At 43.9% G+C, this 27,998-nt stretch overlaps 1 long non-coding RNA gene across 1 annotated transcript; it reads right to left on the bottom strand.

The window, feature by feature from the left end:
- Positions 1-44: 44 nt before the first annotated feature.
- On the bottom strand, positions 45-27,986 carry LOC136626304 (uncharacterized). The gene is made up of 4 exons (XR_010792646.1): positions 27,362-27,986; positions 20,211-20,254; positions 5,397-5,451; positions 45-1,335 (listed from the first exon to the last, which is right to left on the bottom strand). It is a non-coding gene; the product is annotated as an uncharacterized lncRNA (long non-coding RNA).
- Between the last annotated feature and the right edge of the window lie 12 nt (positions 27,987-27,998).

The following is a 27,998-nucleotide window of genomic DNA, read 5'->3' on the forward strand; positions in this document are numbered from 1 at the left end:
CTCATCTCTAGTTAAAACCAACAAACTGAGATATACTCCTCCAATTCCCCACTGGTCCAGCACCGCCATTCCTATTCTTACTACCAGCCTTTCTTTATAAACTGCAGCAATGATTGTCTATATTGACATGTACACCACTGTGGTCTGTGATTGGTTTTCAGTGGTTACATAGACACATTGCAGTTTGTAAACAAAGACCAGTGGTGAATATTGGAGTGATGACACTGGGCTAGTGGGGGAATCAGAATCAGTCTACCTTAGTTTGTGAAATAAAATAATGAGGCTGCAACTATGAAATTTATGTCAGACACCTTAAAAATAATAAACTTTGATGTGGTAAATGTAGGGCCGTGTCACAGACATGACAGCTATTTTGAATGTCACCATTTTGGATCCAACTCAAATTTTTCCAATGGGAAGGTTGGTGTGTGATATATGAAGCTAGCAGAGACTTTCCCACCCACCATGTTCAAGTGTTATGCTTTTCACTCATTCCTGATGAACTTTCACCAAAACATCAGGCTAAATCCTGCACAAGCATTCATAATTCTGTGTTTCAGATCAAATTCTGTATCTTCTCAGAGTAAACAATTGCAGATAGAAATCCAAAGGGGTCAAATCATGATACTGTGGTCATCTAGACCCCTGCAAACAATTCACTTTTGGGGAAACTGCACATCAAGATAGGCTCTTGCAACGGGTCCATGATGAGGTGGGTGCCATCTTGTTGGAATAATTCTGGAAATGTTCTTGCATAACTGTCTGCTCTTAGTGTTTCCTCAATTAAAAAAGGGCCCACAATTCCGGTACGCTATATACCACAAAATACCATCACTTTAGGTGAAGCAGCCATGTTAGATGGGTCAGTCTACTGAGGATTTGAGTCTGACCAGTACTGGGGATTCTGTTTTTATTGACTTCACCATTGACAAAGAAATTTGCTTCATCGCTGAACAGCACCTGATAGGAAAACAAAGGTTTATATAACTAACACTCTGGGAAAATCCGCTATATGGAGGTATGACTATGACTTATCCCACATTCTTGACACAGACAATGAATGCTACATTGTGGGCTCTTGCTGAATGAGTTAAGAACAATGGTTGCTAATGCTTCATCAGTAATGGTTTTCAATTGTCCAGCTTTTGGTTTATCAGCAACAGAACCTGTTTCTCGGAATTTGGAAAGAAGTTTGGCCACTGCACTGTTGGTAATAGGAGATCTAGTAGAGTGGGGTTGATTGAAATCTGCAGAAATGACACATGTGCTTCTTCCACCTGACATAAAGAAGATCACAACACATTCTTCTTGAGATAACACCATCATTCATATTGCCTGTAATGAAGAAAAATCACTGTGTTAACATGTCAAAAAATGAAGTTATGTTAAAGTGAAACACACCATTGTTTTTCTGGTGAAATTCTCTGCCAGTTTGATACAGCAGACACCAACCTTCCCAATGGACAAATTGGAGTTCAATCCAAGATGGTGGCGTTCAAAATGGCCGTCATGTTAGTGACATGGCCTAACAGGTTTCCCCCTAAGCTTGTATGCAAAATTGAATTACTGTCTGTCAAACTGTTTTCATTGTGTATGGGTGTTTCCACACTTTTAAGACACCCCGTACAGTTTTCCACCAAGAGGGCCTATTGTGGCCCTTGATACATGTCCCAATAATAGTTTAAAATTCATTGCCAGTAATTTACTGCATGTTATCACAATGCAGCTAATAAACCAATTTGTCTGTCACCTTCATTCATAGACCGGAGCAGCTGTACAATTTGGTGGGTGTCTTAGAGCTGTTAGTAAATGTTTCCTCACAAGTGAATACTATTTTATGCACCCGGACCGACTGCCACATGTAATATTCATGATAAAACCAAGTAGCAATTTAGAAAAGCAAATTGCATAACAAAACTGTCAGCAGATCCAGAGTGCGGAGCGGCAACAAATGTGATTTTTTACCCAGTCAAGTATTTTACAGCGCCCAGTATGTATTGATAATCTTATCAGCGCTGATATATTATTTTAGCTAGCCTTCCATTTCAAGCTCATTAGCTTGGAATTAATAAGCAAAGAGATATGGATATTAGATTATGTCACAGCCATGGATTTTCTTTGTATCTAATTCATGTCCAGATCTGTGGCTGTTGTCGGACCTGTAATAGTCTGTGATCAAATACACATTATACAAGGATCAAAATGCTAATAATTAGTCACAATTTATAATAATGTTAAAATAATATTACTAAAATTGTATCTCATTGGCGTAAATAAATTAAAGCAGGGAGGTGACGTTAAAGAGATTTCAAAAGCTCCTAAAAATTGATGGCTTATCCTCAGGATCAGCTGTTTGCCGGGCCCCTGTTACCATGTATGGAGCAGGAAGCAGATAGTTCCATATTTTTCGTAGTGGCCCAGCATGGTATTGCGACGACTGTTGCCATTGAAGTAATTGGAAGCTGTGCCTGCAATACCTACAATACCATCCCTACTTACTGCATAATGTACAGAACTATCTGTGTCCTGCTCCATACACAGTAAGAACAGCCCAGCGATCAGCTGATTGGCTGGGGACTCGTGCAGTAGATCCCTACTGATCAGCTATTGACGACCTATCCTGTGGATAGGCCATCAATTTTCAATAGCTGGAAAACCCTCCCTTTTAATTAGCCAGATTCATGTATGAAAAAGAAACAAAAAAACAAATCAAACAATAAGGGGCCTCACAAGGACAAGCCAAAGTCATAAAAGTTCATAAAAGTCGAAAACCCACTGAGGTTAAAACATGAATTGATAAAAACCATCCATTGTGTTTTGTCATCATAACTTCATCAGGGATGATATGTTAGGATGACGAAATGCATTTTGGACTTTTAATGAATTTTTATGCATTTTAATGGACTGGACTTTGGCTTATAAACAGGCAGATATTAGTTGCTTGTGATAGCATGGCTCCCTGCTTAGTAACACCACAAAAGGAAGATTGAAGTAATAATTGCTTTCACTAGAAACTACAAAACTGAACATACTAAATATAAAATGCAAAACACCAAGTCCAAATTACAAACTGAGTCAAAAAAGCAGGTCAAACCAATATACAGAATCAGGTGTAGTAGTGCCATGTCAATCATACAATAGCAAAGTTGGGTATGAAATCCTGAATAGCTAGGCATTACAGGCTTAACAGATTTATGGTACAGGTTTTCCTTGTGGAGACCACTAAGTAGGCATGATGAGACATATATTGGAATGCAAATTAGAGGTGGTATAATGCTTCTGCCGTGCCATCTCTACCTTCCAATAGCACCCCGCAATGCACCTTCCAGGTCATCCCCTCGATACCCTCACTCACTTTCCCATCATTCAAGGTACATGCCCTACAACTTTTCCGTCTGCTGTCCATGTGAGTAGCAGTTATCTACCGCCCCCTAGGTCCTCCTCACTTGTTTCTGGATCACTTTGCCGCCTGGCTGCCCCCGACTTCCTCTCCTGTAAAATCCTAACCCTCATCCTAGGAGACTTTAACATCCCCACCAATAACCCCATCTCCCTCTCAGTTTCTGTTGAACACCTCCTCCCTTGGTCTCTCTTAACTCATTATGTCTCTCACTCATAGGGATGAGAATTCTCTGGATCTGGTCTTCCTCTGTCTCTGCTCTGCTTCCAACTTCACTAACTCCCACCTCCTGCTCTAAGACCACAACCTACTCTCTTTCTCTGTAAAGCTTCCTAGCATCTCCCCAGGCCCCCCTACCTACCATACATACAGGAACCTTCAGGCCGTTCACGCCATAACTTTGCTGAGTCCCTACAGTCCTCTCTGTCCCCTATCTCTCTCCTCTCCTGCCCAACCTGGCTGACGAACATTACAACACCACTCTCAAACATTCCCTGGATGAAGCGGCACCCCTCATGACCCAAGCCATCTGGTGCAGACCGAAGCAACCATGCCTCACGCCTCAAACGCGCTTCATCCGGAACTGCTCTAGATGTGCTGAACGGCGGTGGAGAAAGTCTCAAAAGTCTACAGACTTTCTCCACTTCAAATTCATGCTCAGAACCTAAAACCTAGTCCTCCACAAAACAAGTCTACTTCACCTCCCTCGTCTCCTCACTATCTCACATCCCTAAACAACTTTTTGCCACTTTTCAAATCTCCTGATGATTTGTCCAATAGGGGCTGTGTAGATGGAGAAGAGAAGGGGACCGAGCCTTGGGGGACTCCAACAGCAAGGAGCAGCGGGGGGTTGGGGGGGTCGAGACAGAAAAGGAGACACTGAAGGAGAGGTCGGATAGGTAGGAGGGGAACCAGGAGAGGGCAGTGTCCTTTAGTCCAATGGAGTGAAGCATAGCAAGGAGAAGTTTGTGGTCAACAGTGTCACATGCTGTGTAGAGATTGAGGAGGATCAGTAGGGAGTAGTCACCCCTCGATTTAGCCTTCAGGAGGTCATTTGACACTTTAGTCAGGTGGGTTTCTGTCGAGTGTAGAGGGCTGAAACTGGATGGCAAGGGGTCGAGAACAGAATTTTCGGAGAGTTAGCTTATAAGGCAGGAGTAAACCAGGCGTTCTAATACTTTGGAGATTAAGGGGAGATTTGAGATGGGTCGGTAGTTGACAGCATCAGTTGAGTCAAGAGTCGGTTTCTTTAGCAGTGGGCATATGACAGCATGGACCCTTAGGGCAACGCATTTGTGCTATGTATGAGGCTTTTTGCACGCCTGTCTGCGTATTTTACTGTACTTTTTGAGCACGCAGGACATGTTTATTTGCGCATGGCAGACAAAGACATCTCCATTTAAATGGATATTTATCCTAATGAGCTTCAGATGCTTTTTTCACAGAATTGCTCATCTGTGCGCACATTGCACAGCTTCCATAGACATCTATGCGGACCCGTGGTGCACAATGCGCACAAAAATAGAGCAGATTCTAATTTTGGGGGCCTGCGATAAATGCGCAAGAAAAAAGGAAATGAGATTGAACCCATTGAAATCAATGCGTTCAAATCTCTGCGTAGTGTGAGCGCAAAAACTCACACAAATATGCCCATTTGAAGGAGCCGTTCGTCTAACTAGAGAAGCTTTAGAATTTTTTGAGCAATTACATGAAAGAAACATAATGTTATTTTGCAAACTAGCAGTGATTTCATATTGCGTCTGTTTACTGAACATCTTCAAGAATGACAAATGATTTTACATAATATCCAGTTTTTATTGTTTTCCACAGTGGTTGTCATCCAGCAACTCAATGACTTCAATGGTTGCTAAGGAAACTTCTGACTCTTCTGACAGAATCTTTTTCTTCAGAAAAAGTTTATAAGATGGTTTCTAATCCCCCACCCCCTCTAAAACGACTGTAGCATATTATGTGTACAAATACAATTGCAACATACCAAATGCTCAACCACTGACAGTTGTTTCTCACTTCGCTTTCTCCTTTTTCAGCATCTGATCCAGGGAGAAGAGTGAAAATATATAAGTAAATGACTAAATAAACGAACACATACATACATAAACTAATGCACAGTACTAAATTACCAAGGACAGTATACAGGGATTTAACAAAATTAGGCAAAAAAGTGTCATCCTTGCTTATGTCCAATTATAGCAAGGAAGCTAGTAAAGTAACTGTGTCCATTAGAATAATAAAACTATACTGTATGTGATGCCTTGCAAGAGTATTCAACCCCCTGCAAAGTCAACAGATTGCACATAGGATTTAAGATTGCTCCATACTGTATTGCTCTTATTACCTGTAAAAACACACATACATGCATCCGTAGAAATAACGGGGCCCCATATCAATAGTCAGAATTGTGATAGACATGATGATTGGTTGGTGTAAAATGTCTATCGATTTGCACTAGACGTATTATGTGTGTTTTGTGACTTCAGCCTAAGGTGGAACTCTGCTGCATAAGGAAAGAGTTAAATCACAGTGTTATGTTATTGCTTGAGTGTTTTCCCAGTCCTCCCCATCCCCCACACACAGAATCTTCTTGAACAAAGGGATATCTACTTTCACTTTCAGATTTGGACACATGTTAAAGACAAAGGCTTCTACTTGAGAGAGGTGGGGAGAAGGGGAGGCGGGGGATTCTATATGATCCGACAAATGAGAATCCTATATGTTACTGATGTAACCTGTTGCACGCCCATTGTGTGTCTGTACAATAAAAGGCCCTGTCTGGCTGTCTCTGGGCAGAGAGCCATTTTGGATATGAGGCTGATAGCTTGTGTCTAATTTGCTCCACGATGATGTGTGCACACGACATAATTCGGAAGCGGCAAAATACCCCAAAGCCTGCTGGAGAAATCATAATCCAGATCAGTGTCGTCCTTGGGTGAGCGAGTGGATCTGTGAGGTCACAGCCTGGAACGTACAGAGATCGGCAGATGGCACGCAGAACTCAGGGGCCCGAAAATCTACAGAACACGGTAAGATTGCTTTATGTAAATCTACCGATGTGATCTGGGTTCTGACTGCTAAATCTGCCTGTATCTGATCCAGACTGGACCTTCACTGAAAGACAGGTCTGTCCACTCGAAAGACCACCGTTTTTACCTGTCATGGGGTATTTTGTATGCTGTTGTGTCTGAGACAGTTAAAAATTGTGTATGCAAGACCAAGAGATAAATTTTGTGAGGGTTAATGTGTCAGGAGGGCGGACTCGGCTGTTTAAGTCTGAGGGAACACGCCAGTGACACGTGCTCCTAGGTAATACTAGTGTGAGGTTAGGAAGATTTATGATACGTATACTTACATTTATGATTGAGCGTGTTATGTTCTCATATGTGAAAAGGTATTTACGGGTGAATATAGCCGTGGTGTGACGGCTGGCTCCAGAAACTCTTGGTCATTGAAAATAATCGTCAGTCTCTGTGTATAGCTAAATGTCCTGTCTAGGACGTGTACAGGAAGTGCTCTTCGGGATTGCTAGTAGACCTTGGGTTGATATAAAGGTGGATGAGATATATATATACCTTGAGCCGTTGTGGGTATTCTCCAGTAATCCCGTCTGTCTGCTATTATAGAAAGAATGTGCAGTGTTTATTATAGGGGGAGGGGTGCTGGTAAGAGAGTGAACTGAAAGCTTTTTCAATTAACCCTTTCTGTTTCCTTTGTCTTTTCTGAGTGGGAAAGAGAGGTTATATGGGAAGGATTTGAAGAAAGCAGATTTTAGAAGAGGAACACTATTGTGTCCAGAAACTTCGAATAGGCTAGAATAAGCAGGTAGCATAGAGTTGAGCAAAGTGAGCAAGGACAAAAGTCATAGAGCTTGTGATTTGGTTACTGAACAATGGGAAAGGACCAGGAAAAGTTGCAGAAAGAAATGCCAGGTTATAGACAGGTAAGATAGACTATAGAAAGTTTTCAGAAGATGAGCAGGAAGCCTAGCAGAAAGAAAGGCGTTTTTAGATTGCTAGGAGGAGGTATAATGTAATTAAGAGATTGAAGAGGAGAAAGCATGTAGGGGGGTATGTGTATTGCTTATGAACAATGTAATGCCTTTGTGTTGACTACAGCCCCTCCCTGTAATGGCGGCCGCACTTGCAATGTTTACAATCCAACATAGTGTGACTCTGCAGTAAATGTAGTGAGGCCTGCCCCCACCCTGAAGTTACTTCCCCCCATGTGCTCACTTTCAGGGTGTGTGATGTTACTTCCGGTCCCTCCCCATCCGGGACAGGACCTGGCCCCGCCCCTTCCTCCTCCAGCGGCCATCTTGCCTCACCTGGAAGTGCTGCTACTCCTGGGCCCGCCCATTCCTCCAGCGGCCATTTTGCCTCACCTGGGAGATCTGTAGCCCCGCCCCTTTCTGCCTCTGGCAGCCATTTTGCTGCACTTGGGAGGCCTATATTCCCCAATGCCACTGTATCCAGTGCTAACATCATGATTGTCTGAAGTAAGGTCTTGTTTGACCGGACTTTGTTACACTCCAAGATGTGGCCACTTTGGATGTGTGATAAGTTCAGGGAAACAAACCTTTGTGGAGATGCAGCTTGGGACATAGTAGATGACTAAGCTGGTTTATAGTGCATGGAAGGTTGGAGTTGATGCATGGGGGGCAGAGACCAGGAATACATGACAGGGGACGCTCTCTCATGTTCCCGGGGGCTCTGTTTCCCACTGCCCGCTTCTCCAATGGATACTCAGACAGATGATGTTACGGAAGGCTCCTACAGATGGAATAATTTCCCTATAGTCACCCAGCAAACTTTTTCATGCAATTTGGTGAAGTAATTTTACTTTTTATGTGAAGAAAGAGGGACTGAATTGTCCAGAGTAGGATGTTAATTCATCCGTACTCTTTAGTTTTTCTTTAAGTCTTTGGTATATTCTAGTGTCAATTTACACTGAAGCTATAATTATATTTCGACAGGAGAGTAAAAGCTAAACGCTGGCCATACCCTGAAATACTATTACACTGGGTGACGTAAAATTTGAATTGTGTGGCGCCCCCTTGTGTTAAAAAATACTAACTGCGACCTGAAAGGAAAAAAAAAAAAAACCAACATTTTTTTTGTAAGGAGATTTTCGCTCAGACTTCGCTGTATACAATGTCACCTTGACCTACAAAGTGCTTGTTTTTGTGCCTCTTGGTTTACTAGTTTGAACGCAATTACTCTTTTTCCATTGAGTATTCCTGTTCAAAAGGGGGGAGGCAGAGGTTATCTGGGCCATAGATGATCTAGGTGTTGTAGATCAGCTATTGGGTTTGAAAAAAAATAAAATAAATAAATGGAATAAGATAACAAGATTCCGAGCCATGTGAAATAGAACATCAGCACGATTATTTAGTACTAATTCAGTAAGAAACTGCAGGTATGCAAACAGTTATCAGAACCTCTGTTGATAATGCATATGTTGAGCTTTTTGCAGATGGTACCAGGGTGAGGATTGATGACTCCACATCGGATATGCAGTGGTCACACAACAAGATGTCCTAGAAGCAGAAGTTCTGCCTCCGCATGTCTCAGTACAAGAAGCGGAATTAAAGGCCATCACTAAGGCGTGTAGAGTGGCGAGAGGTAAGACCGGCAACCCTTTACACTGACTCCTGGTATGCATTTGGCATAGCTCATGATTACGGCCCAATATGGAAGGCCAGACAGTTTTTACCTCAACAGGACAACCAATTGAGAATGGTGCAGCGGTACAGAGTCGCATGGAGGCCCTGCTTCTACCTGACAGAGTTGAGAGTTCGCACCGATTCCTACACTGGAGAGGCGAGAGACGACACCCTTGCTGACAGCATAGCAAAGGCAGCGGCCCTCAAGCCGTGGAAGAAAGAAGAAAAGATACTGACAGCATGAGTCAGTGGTAAAAAACTTTGGACATTGACAAAAATTTGGACTTTGATATGCTAAAAGACTTTTTACAGTTACAAGCCAGCAAGGAAGAAAAGAATAAATGGACTAATATGGGAGCAGCAGGAACAGGACAGCGTGTGGTGAACGGTCAACAGCACTTGCCCACCACAGTTCCTGTATCCCATGATGGCCCAGCTGATGGACGCAAAGACCCACCTAGTAAAGCAGCACTGACGACGACGCTTGAAAGAGGTTGGGCGACTTCTGGGTTCTCTGTAGCTGCTGCATCATTTGTCCAGTTTAGCATGATCTATGCCATGGATAAGTCAGGGCAGAAGTAAATTTGCCACACCACACTTGCCTGGACCACTCTACCCATTTCAGGGATTGCAAATTGACTACGTTCAGCTCCCACTTGTTGGGAAGTATGAATACGTGCTTGTTGTTGTTGATGTCTTTGCAGGTTGGAGGCCGACCCTGTTACCAAGGCAAACAAGTAGGTAACCGCAAAGAAGCTCATGAACGAGGTAAACTGTGAATATGGGGTACCAGAAGTGATTCAGAGTCAGACAGAGGTATAAACTTCGCAGGTGAATGTAACATGTCATGTCTGCTCTGGGTGTATCCCAGGCCTTTTACATACTGTACCACCTTTAGTGTAGTGGAAAGGTGGAGAGACGTAGTGGCACGCTAAAAAGTAAGATACTTAAAAATGACGCCACGTTGGAAAGACTGTCATCCAATAGCCTTATACAGTGTAAGATATGAACCCAGGGGGGATTATACATTATCTCCCTACGAGATTGTTTGGGCTAGCCCCAAGGCTAGGTCTTTACTATCCTCAGTAGTTACAATTACAATCTGATGTGTTGACTGAGTATGTGTTTTCCGTTGTTAAAGAACTAACCAAAGCCTATGCACAGGTGTTCTCTCCCAGACTCAGAGGCAGACACTGGGACACATATCTTGCAGCCTGGGGATTGGGTGTGCGTCAAGAAGTTCCCCAGGAAGCACCCTCTTGAGCCCCGATTTGATGGCCCCTACCAGGTGCTTCTGACTACTGCCACAGCTGTGAAACTAGCCGAAAGACTTACATGGATCCATGCTTCATACTGTAAGAAAGCTTCAGATCCGGGAGACCAATCTTAGTTGTGCCAAAGACATTACTCTGGTTAGGGCTAGTGAGAGAGGAGGGTGGCAACTGGAATCCTTAGTCGGAAGAATATGGGGGTATGGTTACCTTCTAGTATAACTCGTCCAATGCTCAAGTAGCCGCATATTCCTTCGACTATTGTACTGTGGTCCCGTGTCTAGGCGCAAGATCCCACCGCAGGCCAGATTTAGCCCAGTCCGGCTGGTTATATGACTTATATACCCGGGGAATACAATATGTTTGCGCCACTGATAACGTCTGGGGAGAAGACTGCCGTTATTGGGGATTAGTGGGATGGAACGCAGGAACAGACTAGTCCTATAAACCGCGAAGTGCCTTAAATAAGAAAGATAAGAGCGGGAAATCCCTAATTAGTCGTATAACCCTCCTTGAGAATAATAAGGACAGCAGGTATTGGAAGGCTGAACTTAGTATGTTGCTTGGTTTTAATGCGGTTTTTACATTAACCATGGGAGATCCAAGCCCGGGGGAGACTTATAGTCTGGGGACATACCGGTACGGGAGGATAGATCCCTTAGGGAAGTTTAAAATAAGGGGTATGGTAGATGCACCCGAATGGAAGCCTTCACTTAGTCCCGTGCCCATAATTAACCCCCTCCGCCGTAAGATAAAGACCTTGACGAACATGATGATCATAGCCAACCCTACCTTTTGAGGACACCTTGACAGTAGCGACTGGCTACTCTGACCAGAATCTCTGGTTGGAGTTGATGAGGTACAATGCTAACAGGAGCAACAGGTCTAACTGTTGCGTGTGCGGTAGTGCCCAACCACACTCGGGGATGGTCCCCCTAAATCTCCCTGTAGATGCTGAAGAGTGGTTTATTAGTCTCTTCACGAACATTTCCGCTAATTACACTGTCCGTGAGAGATGGAAGGAGGAATACTCTATAACTACTTAAGTGTTTTGCACCGGAGAGAGTGTTACTGACTACCCTGGAAACTACACCTGCCGGGCAATTAGGCAGGGTAGAGGGAGATTTTTGGGGAACTCACCAATATTTCCCTTGTTTAAAAAAGGATGAAGAGCCAGTTCCGATAATGCCAACCACATACGCTACCAAAGGAAAGGAGAAATGTACTAGTACTGTGCCTGCCCCGATCTCCTAAGATGGATTGTCAGTGGAATTCCCATTTGCCAAGGGATAGTGCAGAAGACCTTAGGTTCCGGCGAGGGCACACCCTGTGGGGTGTTAACTTGTACAGATAGAGGGTATGGATGCCCGGAAATGAGCCCAGGGAATCCATGGCCTCCCTCTGAGGTGAGGTAGGGATCCCCCCCTCCTAGGAGTAGGGACTTACGGGCAGTGGGAAAACCCTGACGCAAGGGTGAGGCGACCTGGACGTGTTCACCATTAGGACTATCTCCAGGAGGGACATTGGTGTGGGTGAAGATTAGGGAGTCCCACACCGTGCGTACCTGTGCACGCTACTAGTATTGTAACATTATACTAGAGCGAGAAGAGAGACCCCTGGTGGTAGTTTTGATCTACACGTATACATTGACGTCATAGGATAGCCAAGGGGGGTACCTGACAAGTTTTAAAAATTAGAGATCAAGTTAAAACTAGATTCGAGTCCATTTTCCTGATCATTAGGGTAAATAAACGTTGATTGGATTAATTATGTTTATTATAATTAGCAGTGGTTTATAAATTATACTAGAGACGCCTTATAGGGGCTAGTCGACCAATAGGACCTACCTCGACTATGACTTTTAAAAATAGAATGACCTTAGATATGACTTTAGCTAAAAAGGGGAGTGTCTGTAAGATGATAGGGGAGACTTGTTGTACCTACATCCTAGATGACACGTGACCCGCGGGTAAAGACGCACTTGCCATTAAGAAGCTGACCGCACTAACTAAAAAGAGCTAACTTTTGGGACCAGCACTCGCCATGGATGAGCGAGTGGTAAAGGATCCTGGCACAGACGGGCGTTGCTGTTGTATGTGAACTGATGGTTATCTTTTCTGTTCTAGTCTGCTGTGTTATCCCCTGTGTCAGAGAGACCTGTGAAACTGATGCTGGAAAAGCCGCTCCCACCATGAGTTTGCTGGATGCATCCCCAGAAGGAGTGGACAAGTCCTACACCCCCTTGAAGACTCTAAAATGAACCTTCAACGCGCTCCAGTTATAGGCTCATGTGCAGAGAACTGTGAAAATTAGATAGAGAATTAGAGGATAGACATTTTAAGGGGGGATTGTGATAGACATGATGATTGGTTGGTGTAAAATGTCTATCGATTTGCACTAGACGTATTATGTGTGTTTTGTGACTTCAGCCTAAGGTGGAACTCTGCTGCATAAGGAAAGAGTTAAATCACAGTGTTATGTTATTGCTTGAGTGTTTTCCCAGTCCTCCCCATCCCCCACACACAAAATCTTCTTGAACAAAGGGATATCTACTTTCACTTTCAGATTTGGACACATGTTAAAGACAAAGGCTTCTACTTGAGAGAGGTGGGGAGAAGGGGAGGCGGGGGATTCTATATGATCCGACAAATGAGAATCCTATATGTTACTGATGTAACCTGTTGCACGCCCATTGTGTGTCTGTACAATAAAAGGCCCTGTCTGGCTGTCTCTGGGCAGAGAGCCATTTTGGATATGAGGCTGATAGCTTGTGTCTAATTTGCTCCACGATGATGTGTGCACACGACATAATTCGGAAGCGGCAAAATACCCCAAAGCCTGCTGGAGAAATCATAATCCAGATCAGAATTTGCCTCTCTCCCTCGAAAAAAGTTGTTTTATTCAATAGGGTACTGGGGGACATATGGTGGCAGGGGCTCTGTGGGGTCAGAGTGACAGAAGATACCAGGAATTTGGAGGGGCCCCTGTTGGGGAGTTGAAGGACAGAATCAGGTGGCAGGGGCGTTGTGTGGGAGATGAGAGAACAGGAGGATCAAGCAGAAGCTGAGGACATTCCATGCCTTACCTGTGTTGCAGCGGCTATTGGCAGGAGAATGGCCCATTTTATTACAATGTCATGCTACTTGCGTAGGAGAAGGCATAGCTTGGGAGCTGGTGAGTCAGTACAAGTCTGGATTTTGCAGTAGTCCTGGACCCTCCTGCCCTATGGCAGCTGTGTGATCTACCTCCATTGGAGGTATGACACTGTAAATAAAAAGTTGCTTGCATATATATCCAACTCCTGTGATGTGGAAAATTTAGGCTAAGGGTACCTACCCACTAGCAATATATTTTCTTGCGATGCGAGAGCTAGTGCCTTGCACCGCAGAGAAAACTCAGCAATGACAAAATCAGTTGCCTGTTTGTCCACTTAGGGGCAGTCTTTTCATTTTCAAAGCAACATAATATCAGTTTTGTCCACAGGAGATGTGGAGAACTTGCGTTACAACAACTGGTGGTGGCAATGGTTCTCAGGGTGATGGCTCACTTCTGCTGCCACAATTCTTCCCAGTGACTTGGTGCTTGGTCAGTGGTTTCTCTGTGTCCCTGTTACACATATGTTGACCATTGCTCCAGTCACACCTTTGACTGATTGGATGCCTCCACTGCTGCACACCTGCTTCTCGGTCACAGCCCTTTATCCTACCCTAGTGCACTACTCATCTGAGAGGCAGGTGCACATAACAAGGGTCTATGCCTCAGCACCAGCTAACCCTCTGAGGTTACTTCGTCACTAGAGTTGAGCAAACCTACTCTGCCGAGCTTGATGCTCGTTCGAGTATTAGCGTACTCGATGGTGCTCATTACTCGAACGAGCATCACGCTGTGTTCGATACCGCCTCAGTTTTTGGCTTCTACCCGTTGTGACGTGCTTGTTTTGGCCCCTCCCCGCCGCAACGCAGCACGCGTCATTGGCAAATTTTTGCCTGGCTGGCGGGAAAGAGAGAGAGAGAACGAACCTAGGAGAAAAGAAAAAGCTCGGCACCCGGCGTCCCACATACAAAAATGCTCGAGTCTCCCATTGTAGTCAATGGGGTTCGTTACTCGAGTAGAGCTCTCGAATTTTGCGAAAAGCTCGACTCGAATAACACGGACCCGAGCATTTGGGTGCTCGCTCATCTCTACTCGTCACACTTGTCAGAAGCTCTCACACCCACTGACTGACATCAATTATCACTAGCACTCCAACACACACCCCTTGGAGGGAGACACTGTTAGGGCTAGGTCATATGGGCGTATTTGCGGACGTTTTTGAGCATTAAAATTGCGTGCGCACAATACGCAGAAAATAGAACCCATTAATATTAATGGGCTCATGCACATGCGCGGATGTTGCTTGTGCAATTGCATTGCGCAAAGAAAAGCGCAGCATGCTCTATTTTTTTCTGAATTCGCGCCAGAAAAGAACACATCTTGAATTCATTACACTAATTGGCAATCGCAATAGCTCAGAGCATTGGTGCATGTATCTCTTTTGCGTGCGCAAGAAAAAACGTATATGCTTGTGTGACACACGTCTTAAATACAGCTTTCCCACAAGTTAGCGAGCAGTGCAGTGTTGCCCACGCCCTTGCATTTTCATGCGGCGACTACCTACCATTGGATTTCCTATCAATCTGTGTTCCGTGCCAGATCGGAAAGGACATGATTAACTACACACCTGAGAACTGCTGCGCTCTTGGCTCCTGTTACATGCAATTGCTACAGAAGAAATACACAAGGTTGAAAACATGAGGCTATTTTATGCAGAACTCCATTTGCCATCGAAAGAAACAAGATCTAGGAAGAATACAGCCTCTTACCCTGTGAGGTCTCCCCTACACTTTACAGTAATGTAAATATTTGCAGAGTGCTGGCTGCGCTCTCCAGTAAGCTGCAGACTTATACTCTGATGCCCTCTAGTGGTACATGTGAAAATGTGCAGAATAAGTAAGAACTGCAGTGCCCTGTGCTGTTTCATGCAGAGGGGAGCTATAAATGTGTCAATAAACAGTAATACATACAGGCGCTCTCACGTTGGACACTTTTTACCACGATTATCGCGGTACAACGCTCCCACAGAAATGCCGTAATTTTTTAGCGCTGTCTGTTTTATTTTTCTGTGTTTTTTTAAACACACTTCATCACCTATCATAATGATGGGGTGTGTCAAAAAGCGCTGTCAAATGAGAGAGAGAGAGAGAGGGGGGGGAGAGGGAGAGAGAGAGAGGGGGAGAGAGAGGGAGAGAGAGAGAGGGGGGAGAGAGGGAGAGAGGGGGGGGAGAGAGAGGGAGAGAGAGAGGGGGGGGAGAGGGAGAGAGAGAGAGGGGGAGAGAGAGAGGGAGAGAGGGGGGGGGGGGGAGAGAGAGAGAGGGGGGGGGGGGAGAGAGAGAGAGAGAGGCAACAGAGGGCAGTATTGGGCCTTATTCTTTTTAATATATTTATTAATGACCTGGTAGAAGGATTTCTGAGTAAAATATCAATATCTGCAGATGATACAACACTATGTAAAGACATTAATGCCCAATGTCCATGGGCGGATTTGATTTGTGGAATCCACGCGGGAGATCCGTAAAGCTAGCCACCCATAGGGAAACATGGGCATCCGCAAATGAATTAAAGCATGCTCCATTTCAGTGTGGTTTCTGCACGGACTGCTTCCAATGAAGACATGGGAAGCTGTCCGATCCACGGCTCATCTGCAGCTGGGCCGCAGATCCCACAGGAAAGCAGGAGATTAATAAAAAAAAGAAACTGCATTGCGCATGTCCGACGGCGAGTCGTGAGGACCATGCACAGTATAGCAAAACCGGAAGTAGTGAAGTCCACACGGACACCGCAGCCTTTCAAGACACAGGTACGCAGGGGTCACTGGCCGCAGGCATGGGCGGATTCCATGCAGGATTCCCCTCACATAATCAGACCCACCCATGGACAATGGGCCTTACACAAGAAAGGACGCAAGGCGAGGATCAGGATAAGTTGGGGGCTTGGGCAGAAAAGTGGCAAATGAGGTTTAACACTGATAAATGTAAGGTTCTGCACATGGGCAGAGGAAATACATGTCACCATTACACACTAAATGGGAAACCACTGGGGAACACTGACATGGAAAAGGATTTGGGGATTTTAGCTAACTGTAAGCTTAACTGGAACAACCAGTGTTAGGCAGTTGCTGCCAAGGCAAATAGGATCATGGGGTGCATCACAAGAGGTCTATGGGCACAAAATGAAAATCTTGGTCTTCCAACTTTACAAGTCACTCGTCAGACCACACATGGAATATTGTGTACAGTAAGGTGACCAAACGCCCCAATTTAGGCAGGACAGTCCCGCTGTGGAACCCTGCGTCCCACTTTTTGCCGGGACCCCAGCAGGACAGCCATTTGTCCCACTTTCGGGACATCGGGTCACCATTAAAGTGATTACCAGCTGGGGTGCCGTAGCTCCCTGGCTGGGAATCACTCTGCCGCGCCATAGCCAGATGCACACACTGATAGCAATGTGTACATCCAGGATCTTCCTCCCTGACCTCTCCTTTTTGGTTCTGCAGGAAAGGAGAGGGGAGGAGGCGCTGTGGCAGGCGCACATACTTCTGCCGACAGCACTGAGAGGAGCAGTGGCGCTGTAAAGAAGGGTAAGTACATGGGTTTTAAGGGAGTGCAATACTATTGGGGCTACTGTTGGGGTCACTATTACTACTGGTGCTACTGTGGGGTCACTATTTTTGCTGGGGCAACTGTGAGGGTCACTATTACTACTGGTGCTACTGTGAGGGTCACTATTACTACTGGGGCTACTGTGGGGGTCACTATTATTGCTGGGGCTTCTCTGGGGAGTCACTATTACTACTGGGGCTACTGTGAGGGGTCACCATTACTACTGGGGGGTCACTATTATTGCTGGGGCTACTGTGGAGGTCACTACTGCTGGGGCTCCTGTGGGAGATCACTATTATTGCTGGGGCTACGGTGGGCATCACTATTACTACTGGGGCTACTGTGGAGGTCACTATTGTTGCTGGGGCTACTGTGGGGGTAACTATTATTGCTGGGGCTGGTATAGGGGAGCAATAATACTATTGGGGCTACTGGAGGGATCACTATTTTTTGGGCTGGTATAGGGGACACTATTCCTACTAAGGCCACTCTGCACTTGGCAGTGTACCTCAAGCTGACTTAGGGTATGTTTACACATGAAGAAAATGTTGTGGAATGTCCGCATCTAAAAAAAGGTGTCAAAATCTGTACCATTGGTACAGATATCTGCAGCTGATTTTATACTATGTGGCGCTCCCCCTTACCTTCTCTGAAGGCTTCCCGCTGTCAGCGCTCCTCGGGTGCTGGTTCTCTGCAGCCTATTCAGGTGCAGTGCTACTAGCCAGGTGATGCTGGTCAGGTAAGGCCACTACAAGCCACTGGGAACCAGAAGCTGGGGAGCATTGACAGTTGGAAAAATCCACAGCAATGATACGTATTTTGACTGATTTTTGGATGCAGAAATGCTGCGAAATTTGCCCCTGTCTTTTTTTGATCGGGCCCTGTATTTTTTTACAAGGACGGAGGTAAAATCATACTTTGTGATAAGCCCCGCCCTGACCACACCCCTTTGTCCAGCTTTGACCCTAAAATTTGGTCACCTTTTGTATAGTGAATTTATTTTAACTGCTACTAAACAGTATATGGAAACATTGCTGACACCTACATCACTACAAAGTACTTATAGTTTGTAGTTTGTAAAGTTCCTCAAGGTTTAATGGGAGTTAGGAGTTTGAAAAAGGTAAAAACCCCTGCAAATGTGATAAAACTTAAAAAGACCCAGTACTCATCTGTTCTGTGCTCTGGTGATCCGGCACTAACACTTCAGAGGTCCCCAGCTACTTTCTGTTTGCAACCTGTAAGTAGTGGCATTTCACATTGCTGTTGCTTGCTGCAGCCAATCAGTGTTCAGATCACTACCTGAAATACGTAATTTTCAAGAAGCCCCGGGAACGCTCGCCTTCCTGCAGTTCCAGGAGCAGCTTGTTGAGCGCCTTCTGTGTTAGACCGCCGCAACTCAGCAAGCTTACGAAGCCTCACAGAGCGCCACTTTTTACACCCCATCCTGCCGCTGGGTCAAGAAATACCCCCCAAAAAGAGCTGGGTTTGCAGTAAGCATGGGAGTAGTGGGGAAACCAGGTTTTATTTCCCCGATGTACCCATCCCAACCAGGCCTCCGTAATTACCCCTTATTTCAGACATACCACGCAGTTTACATTATTACTTTTATCTGAGATTTAGGGAATGCCAAAAAGGGCGTGGAGGGGGGGGAACATTTTTCTGCACAAGTGAGCAATGAGGCCTGGAATATATTCAGTTGTGCCCTGAAATCCAATGGGTGTTCCCTCCATTATAGGCCTAGCCATGTGTCCAGTAAGCAGAGTGGGGCCACAATGGGTATGTTTCTGAACACAGGACAATCAGGGGTATCCATTTTGGGGTGCAATTCTTCATTCATATATGTACTGTACAAAAAAAAGCAGTTTTTAAAATGACGCAATTGCCAAAAAATGAAAATCGTAATTTTTTCCCGCATCTTTGCTTAGATTCATTCAAAAACTGTGGGGTCAAAATACACAGTACAACCCTATATTAATTCGTTAAGGGGTCTAGTTTTCAAAATGGGGTCATTTGTGGGGGTTCTCTATTGTTTTGGCTGCTTAAAGGGGTTGTCCCGCGCCGAAACGGGTTTTTATTTTTTTCAACCCCCCCCCCCCCCCCCCCCCCGTTCGGCGCGAGACAACCCCGATGCAGGGGTTAAAAAAGAACACCGGAGAGTGCTTACCTGAATCCCCGCGCTCCGGTGACTTCTTACTTACCTGCTGAAGATGGCCGCCGGGATCTTCACCCTCGGTGGACCGCAGGGCTTCTGTGCGGTCCATTGCCGATTCCAGCCTCCTGATTGGCTGGAATCGGCACGTGACGGGGCGGAGCTACAAGGAGCCGGCATCCAGCACGAGCGGCCCCATTGAGGAAAGAAGAAGACCCGGACTGCGCAAGCGCGGCTAATTTGGCCATTAGACGGCGAAAATTAGTCGGCTCCATGAAAACGAGGACGCTAGCAACGGAGCAGGTAAGTGAAAAACTTCTTATAACTTCTGTATGGCTCATAATTAATGCACAATGTACATTACAAAGTGCATTAATATGGCCATACAGAAGTGTATAGACCCACTTGCTGCCGCGGGACAACCCCTTTAAGGGCTCTACAAGTGTGCTATGGGGTATAAAACACCTTCAAGCAAAATTTTTGTTCTGTAAGCCACTGGCTTCTCCTTTCATTTTGGGCCCCATTATGAATACAGACATAATATTAGGGCCACAATGGTATGTTTCTGAACACAGGACAAAAAATTGTAATAAAAAAAAATCTAAACTTTTTTGCATACTTTCTCCTCTTGGTATAGAAAAATGTTTAAAACCCCACAGATTTGGTATGATTGTATCTGTAATTACATGTATAATAAAATGCATACACTATTTATCCTGCATGGCAAAACTTGAAAAAAAATAAATAAATAAAAACTCATCCAAAATGCTTATTTTGTTCATTTTGCCTCCAAAAAAACCCACAAAAAAAGTGATCATAAAAGCCGCATGTAACCCAACATAGTAGCAATAAAAACATCAGCTCGTGACACAAAAAACAATCCCTCACAAAGCGCAGTCCATGGAAAAATAAAAAGGTTGTGAGACTTTGAGTGTAGCGTTGCAAAAAAAGTAAATAAAAATAAAAAAGTTATTTATTGTGTAGAAGTGGAACTTATCATGGTAATTATACCAACCTGTAGAAAAACGGTGTCATGTCATTTATGCTGTATGATTCATGCTGTAAAAAAAACAATGTCAGAATTAATGTGTTTTTTCTCCATGCCCTACAAAAATTGATAAAAGTTTTACAATACATTATATGTATCAAAAAATGGTACCAATAAAAACTACAGCTCACCACGCAAAAAACAATCCCTCATAAGGCCATTTCGATGGAAAAATAAAAAAGTTGTGACTTTTGAAAGGTGGAAATGAAAATCCCCCCCAAAATCTTTGCATCCTTATGGCCTAAATAGGACATTAGTGCCCATTAGCACTTTATGCAAAATGATCGCTAAAACTGTCAATCTGTCAATCGTTTCAAAGATTGTTTTTGCGTGTAAATAAGCCTTACGCCATTAAGTTGTCCCCTTCTGTGAATTTGTTGTTTTTGGTTGTAGTTAGATCATACAGTGGGTCTGCAAAGTCTTGAGAGCCTTTCAATTTGTGGCCTTATGCAAAAAAGAAAAAAAAACATGTTTTCCCCATCATTCTGCACTCCATAATATAGTGCAACAAGATCAGATTCCAATCAAACCCATTGGGGAAAACCAGATGGGGCATTAACTAAAGTCAGTTGGGCAATGTGGGTGGCTCTATAACATTTTTGAAAATTGGTTCAGATAGGCCACCCACTTTTTTATTCAAATACATCTTTTTTAGGAATACTTGGACATTGATCATTCGAAATAAAACTACACCCTTCCTTTCAGCTGTTGCTAAATTTTGGATGGGGACCAGGATGGGGAGGGTACAAAAGAGACATAACAAGCGGGGAAGTATAACCATCTTCACAGCATTAATCCTTCCTATCTAGGAGAGGCGCAGATAGTTCCAAGTAGAAAGATGGGTTTTGACAGGTCTATGGAGCCTTGGGTTGTTCAGGAAATATAATGGTTCTACCTAAGTTTGAAGACAAATTCCTAAGTATGGGATATATTGAGCAGGAGACTAAGATCCAAAGTTAGTGACAATAAGTTTTTGCATTTGAAGCAATGTTTTACAGAATAAAGTTTCTGATTTTATCTGATTAATTTTAAGACTTAATATCCAAAATATTAATAAGATTAGGAAGGGAAGTAAGAGGTTTAGTTAAGGCAACCAATAAGTCATCAGCGAATAAATTCCCCTTATACATTGTGGTGCCAATGGGAATGTCCATTACATCTGGGATCTGCCAAATAAGAATAGCCAGAGGCTCCACAAAACAGGGCAAAAAGAGCCGATGAGAGGGAGAATCCCTACCTAGTACCTCATCCAATATTAATAGGGATAGATTTAGCAGAAGAGAATTTAAGGTAAGCAACCGGAGTGGAATATAAAACCAGAAGTGCCTGCAAAAAAAGGCCCACGAAACCCATTCTACATAATACTACACATATGTATGTCCAAGAGATGCTTTTGAAAACTTTTTGATATCTAATGTTAACAGGGAAATTGGTGTGGAACTAGAATTAGCCCAATGTACTATATCTAATACCTTACAAATATTATCAGGGGCCTGGTACAAACCCGACCTGGTCTAAATGGACCAGACTGGTTAACGGGTATTCAAATGTGATGCCAGTATGCATATGAAGATTTTAGAACTATATTAGTAAGGGAAATAGGGCTATAATTTGGGTGGTAGGAGGGGTCTTTGGTTTTGGAATAGCTGTAATCATAGCATCTAGAAAGTCGGGAGGCATGGGACATCCAATGAAAATGTGATTACAGTAATTAACCATATAGGAGGATAGAATGAGAAGGAACTTCTTATAATAGAAGGCTATGAAGCTGTACGGCCCTGACGCTTTTCCTAACTTGACTCACTTGAGAGTGCCTTCCACATCTTCCTCAGAGATTGACTGATTGAGCAGAGACGTAGCTGCTCGTGATAAAGTGGGAAGATGAATTGAATCGAGCACATGGTTGATCGATGGGGTATGATCCACATTTGGTTCTGCATGCAAGGAAGCATAAAGTTGTGGAAGGCCTCATACATTTTAGATGGGTGAGTGGAGAAAAGTCCAACTTAATCTGGATACTGTGCACTAGGCTGACCTTCTGTCTGTTCCGTAACATCTACGCTTACAACCTATCTGGCTTATTAGCCCTAATTTTATAATTTAGAAATTAGTTTCATTAATTTCCCAGAACAAATTGGTTTTAGGATGTCATTTAATGACTGGGATTGTTTAAATGAAAGGATACCACAGGACTAATCACTTACCAACCCAGACTTTATTAAGGTGATATATTACCTTCCCTTTATGTCAAGTTCTTATTATATGAAAGTCGAAATCAATTACAAAACTAATAAACCAATTGTTGTTAAGGCAATATACCCATTTATAATACAGTGAAGAACCCGAATAGCTGGAGCCTTCCCAGTCACATAATAATATAATCATGCAGGGAGCAATGTTAACAAGCGGCGAAAATTATTAGTACTAATGTTGACTTTCAATCATTGACAGTAATATTTTTACCCCTTGTGACTTTCTGTTGTTTTGCTTAGCCTGCTGATGAGGATAATACAAGACTGCGCTAATGATTACGTATCTGGTGCGACTGGAGGATGTCATGCTGCCAAAATATCCCTCTATCTTGGCCCTTTGCTGCCAACATTGTTGTTAAATGTGTGTCCCCGGTAGCTGATCCATATTTTTTGCTTTTATTTTTCTCAAGGCTTAAAATTATTTCCTCTGCAGTTGTAGGTGTATAGACAGAATAGCAAAATGTAACTTCTGTAATTTTCAGACAATGGTTTTACGCCTAACATATAGATTTTATTGATCTGCCTTGTATAGCATGAGAAAGCATGAAAAAGAAAGATTGAATGAACTTGAGTGGGAGCAAAAAGTTGGCCATACTCATCAGATAGCTTTTTACATGTGAACCCTGTTTGGGGGGGGGGGGGGGGTATATATAGTGACCCTTCCCAAAAGGCCCTGGTGCTAACCCATATGGCACACAGAGACCTGGCACCTGTTACATCTGACAGGTGCCAGGTCTCAGCACAGACGCAGGGTGAAAATTAACAACTGCAGTAGTAGATAGATTTATGCACTGCAAAACAGTGCGCACCACATCTGAAATTCGTAGCCTAGATGTAAAGCCCGTGCAACACCAGAGCACGGCACAGGGCAACACTATGCAGATCAGTAGCACCACTCCAGGGGGAAAGGAAGCCTGGCCCTAACCTAGCAGGGAGGTGACGGGTCCCTGCCTAAAGTGGAGTCATCGCCTCAACAGAAGGCGGCCCCACTGTCTTCTTCTGGGCCCTGATTGTCCCTATAGGAACTCCTAGACAGATCAACTGACACCACAAAGCAAAACAGAAATGCACAGCAGGAAAACAACTGAAAAGGAATCCCGCAGCAACCTATCTGCGAGTCGTAATACACCCAGCACGGAAGAGCTCCAAACTCCAGTAACTCCACCTTGGAACAGAATAAGCAGCACTGATCACCAGGAGGAGTGAGAATATATAGCCACTCTGCACCTAAAAACTGGCAGAGTGAATAGAAAACCACACTTCCACCCTATTCCCAGGCATGGCTAATTCAGCATCCATCCATGCAGCAAAGGCAAACAGCACCAGCAGACTCTGCACATGGTGCATTAACCCTTGACCTGCTTAACAAGGCAACAGGTCTTTACCTGTGTTGAGGTCACCATGCCATGACATTGTTGCGACAAGCTGCGACAGCACCTTCGCTAATTGAAAGAATGGGTGTAATAGTGAGTTTTCTCTAGTCAGTGCCTCCACTCAGGATAGAGCCTTAGACAAACAAGGGTCTCTTCCTGATAATTACCTATGCATGTATACAAACAGGCATATATTTGTGAATCGAATATAAATGATTATACAGAGATAACCATATATCATACTTTATAAAACAGTAATTAAAAATACAATCGATGCATAGATATGTAACAATAAATGATATAGTACTTAATAAGTAGTTCCAAATAATCCTGGTTAAATGGTTGCTATATACTCAGTTATATGCATATACAGGTGTGCATGGAGTCCCATGCACGATACCTCAGACGTCAGAAGAGTCACAATGCAGGGGCCCCTGTAGCTGGTAGCAGATGCAGGATTCCACAGTAGAAGGAACTGCACTCCAATGCAGATCAGGAGATAGAATAGGGTGAGAAGGACTAGGAGCTTCAGTATCCAACAATCGCCACACAGGAAGCCGGATGCTGAAGACAAACTTAACTACATTGTACTATTCCCTCTTCTCTATCTTTACTAACAGTGTGACTGCACCTCTACTCTCCCTATGGGCCAGCAGTCACCTAACCTGACACTGTTCCTAAACTGAACACTAGTCCCTGTCTATAATTCTATCTAGTATAATGATCCCACTGTGGCTATTAAATATATTTACATATGATCAACCAGAGCTGCTTAGGAATTAGCAATCACCAAACAACAATGCATAAAGCCTAGCGGAATCAAGTAGCAACAGCGATTCAGCAGAATTGGTATCACCAGCTCTGCATAGGGATACTGAAAGTAATCAAACAGTACTGTAGCTGTTTCTTCACTGTAGTTTAGATTTAGCCCAACTATATAGCTAGTGTGCTGATGCCGTTACCTACTTGATCCTAGCTAAGGTGAAGCAGCTCTCTGGTATGTAAAGGGAATAACTGACTAGCTGCCTGCAGCAGCTCCCATCTAGATTCCTGTGTGCTGTGGAACTCAATGTCTCAACAACCCCCCCCCCCCCCCCCCGTTTATAACAACCGTTATTTACTACATATAAGGGGTTTCCTAATCACTCTCCAGGAACTCAGGACAGGAGAACCAACTTATCCAGACCCGGGGGTGTTGGGCGAATCTACTATACATACTTTCAAACCAATATAACAGCAATTTCCTACATTCTTCCCCTAGTGAAATCTTTAAGTCTCGTCAAAGACAGAATTTCAAATAACTACATACATAGATTGAAATTTTGATCTATACAGGACATATCAATAGGAGTACATACCTGCCATATGTATTAGATATGGCCACCACACAGGCATGATACAGGTGAGGCTGAGAAATGAGTCTGGGATCCCCCAAAGTATCATATATCAATACAGGTGGGGGAAAGTGTCTTACTCTTTCCCCTCTCCTGACTTCCTTTTGAGGTAACCCATTTATCTTGGACTCTACACTGTCACTAGGCGTAATGGAACAGGACCTCTGTTCTGACGTTCAACCTCAGGCACAAATTCAGGGGACTGAGGATTCAATGTTTGGCTTGGCATAGGAGAAACAGTGGGACTATGTGCTTCAGTTACTGTCGTTCAATCATTCTCAACAGCCTCAGGGGAATCAGAAGGATTGTTTATCAGACTCTCAGAAGGGGCATAATTTGATTCAGCATCTGAGATACCTGGGTCGTCAAGAGTTAGGGGATAGGTAGCAAATAATTCCGGTGCCAAGTCTTAATTGTACTGTCTGGCCCCTTTATTTTGTAAACTGGAATCCCAGGTAATTGGTCCACTACTGTGAAGATCTCACGCCCCCATTGGTCTAATAAATTGTGCTTTGCAGAAGCTTCCATGTTTCGTAGCAAGACTCGATCTCCTGGATTTAGTTCCCAGTATTTGACCCAAAGATCAAATCTCCGCTTATTTCCTTAAATTAATCTGGTGACATTCTCTTCAGTCAGTGTATACGCTCTCCTGAGTGTCTCCTTCAAATAGGCCACATATTGATAATGATCCCGATGACCAACTCCATTAGTAGAAACTCCCAGCAGCATATCAATAGGGAGTCGAGGCTCCCTTCGAAATATTAGGAAGTATCGTGAATATCTGGTACTTTCCTTTCTGATGTTGTTGTAGGCCCCCTGTCCACGGCTTTTGCGGAATATTGCCAGCGATATTCCGCCATGGGGGAGGAGACAGGGCCGCTGTCAGTTCTCTGCGGTGAGTCTATCTGACAGATAGCCTCACAGCGGAGAATCGTGGGAAATTGCGGCATGCCGCGATTTAGATCCCGTGAGTGGAGAGTCGCTAAGATTCTCCAGTCATGGACGCCGCGGCTGCTCTTTCCATAGCAACGCTATGAAAGGCGTTTACTGCGTTACCCGTGACCGGTTTATCACCGTGGGTAAAGCAATGAACAAATGCCGTGGACAGGCAGCCATAGGTGTATACCATGAGTTCAACTTTTCAACTCCAAACCAGTTTATCATCGAGCTCTATGGTACCTAGCATATCCAACAGAGTTCGGTTGAATCTTTCAGGGAAGCATCTCTTTTGGGATAATACAGAGTTGTCCGACTCTTGTGGATATTCAGCAACTGTAGCAGCTCCTTAGCTAAATTCCCACTTTACCCGCTGCAAATTTTGCACAAATTGCAGCTGCGCAGTGTATAAGATTGCAGTGCACTGCTTTTGCTCATGCATTTTTTTGGGGGGGGGGGGGGGGGCTTTGCACTTGTATACCGTTACATTTTGCATTGGCCTTGTAGTCCATTGCCTCCCACAATACTAGATTATTTTTAAGCTTCTGAACAATTCTCATGGCATGTGACTTTTTTTTAAGCATTGAACATTGCATTTTGATATTTGCTTTGCAAAGTACATGTACACAGCTTATTTCAACCTATATTTTTATGCAGAATTGAGCATGCCCCGTGTCCTTCTATCGTGTTCTCCTCCTTTATGGCCAGTTTGAAATTATTAAGAGGTGAATCTAACTTTTTGGTGATAATACAACACTTTTTTAGATTGTTTATAAATAGTCTGATGTTGGAATAGAATTTGAGTCCAGAGGCGTAACTTGAAGCTCCCGATGCAGAACTTGTAACAGGGCCCCCAACTATAATGCTTTACTTATAGTACTGGGTTCTCTATATGGAGAAGAGAGGCCTTATGGGCCCCCTAAGGCTCCTTGGCCCGGGTGCAACTGCATCCCCTGCACCCTCTATAGTTTGGCCCCTGTTTGAGTCACAAACTGCGTTTCGCAAAAATGCTTTCTGCTTAAGTAAATAAAAAAAATAAAATACATGTTTTTTTTGTAAACAAATATTTTATTAAAAGTCTTAAAACTATAAGTAGAGCATTAATGTCTTTGAGTGGGAAAAGAATAGTCCCTTCAAAAAAAAAGGGAAAAAAATGTACTCACCTCACACTGTACAATGCTCCACCATAGATTATGAGTGCTGATCCATTGTGCGGTTACTTGAGACTAAATCATTTAAAGGAAATCTTTCATCTCCCCACAGCAGCATAAAATGTACCAGGAAGCTGGGTGATGTATTTTTTATAATCGTCCTAACCCCGGTTCCTGCGGCATCCTCCCTTAAAGATTGCAATGGCGTTGCAGATCCAAATGTTTTCACAGTGCCTTGCGTGAGCTTTTCCATACAAGTCTATGGGAGACCATGCCTGTGCAAAGAACATTAATCATTCAGATTCCCAGTAATGATGAGATTGTGAACAATATGTCGGCCCGTGAAAAATGGTCAAAATGCAGCTAAAATGAACTCATTCACCATAGACATGATTAGTAACGACACATAAACCGGCCAAGTGTCTTCTAATGTTACATACATAGTAATATAGTATGTTAGGCTGAATGAAGACAACACATGCGGTATGTTTATGGGATGTTAGCAAGCAGTCTTGATGTCTGACATCACCTGTTAGGGCTCTCACCCACTGGCGGTTTTTTCTCCACTGCGCTGCAAGAGTAAGTGAAAACTCTCGCAGAGCAGTGCGAGAAAATCGCTGCAATATCGCTGCGACAGACTTTTCAATGG

The sequence above is a fragment of the Eleutherodactylus coqui genome, chromosome 1, assembly GCF_035609145.1.
Source record: "Eleutherodactylus coqui strain aEleCoq1 chromosome 1, aEleCoq1.hap1, whole genome shotgun sequence".
Taxonomy (NCBI): Eukaryota; Metazoa; Chordata; class Amphibia; order Anura; family Eleutherodactylidae; genus Eleutherodactylus; species Eleutherodactylus coqui.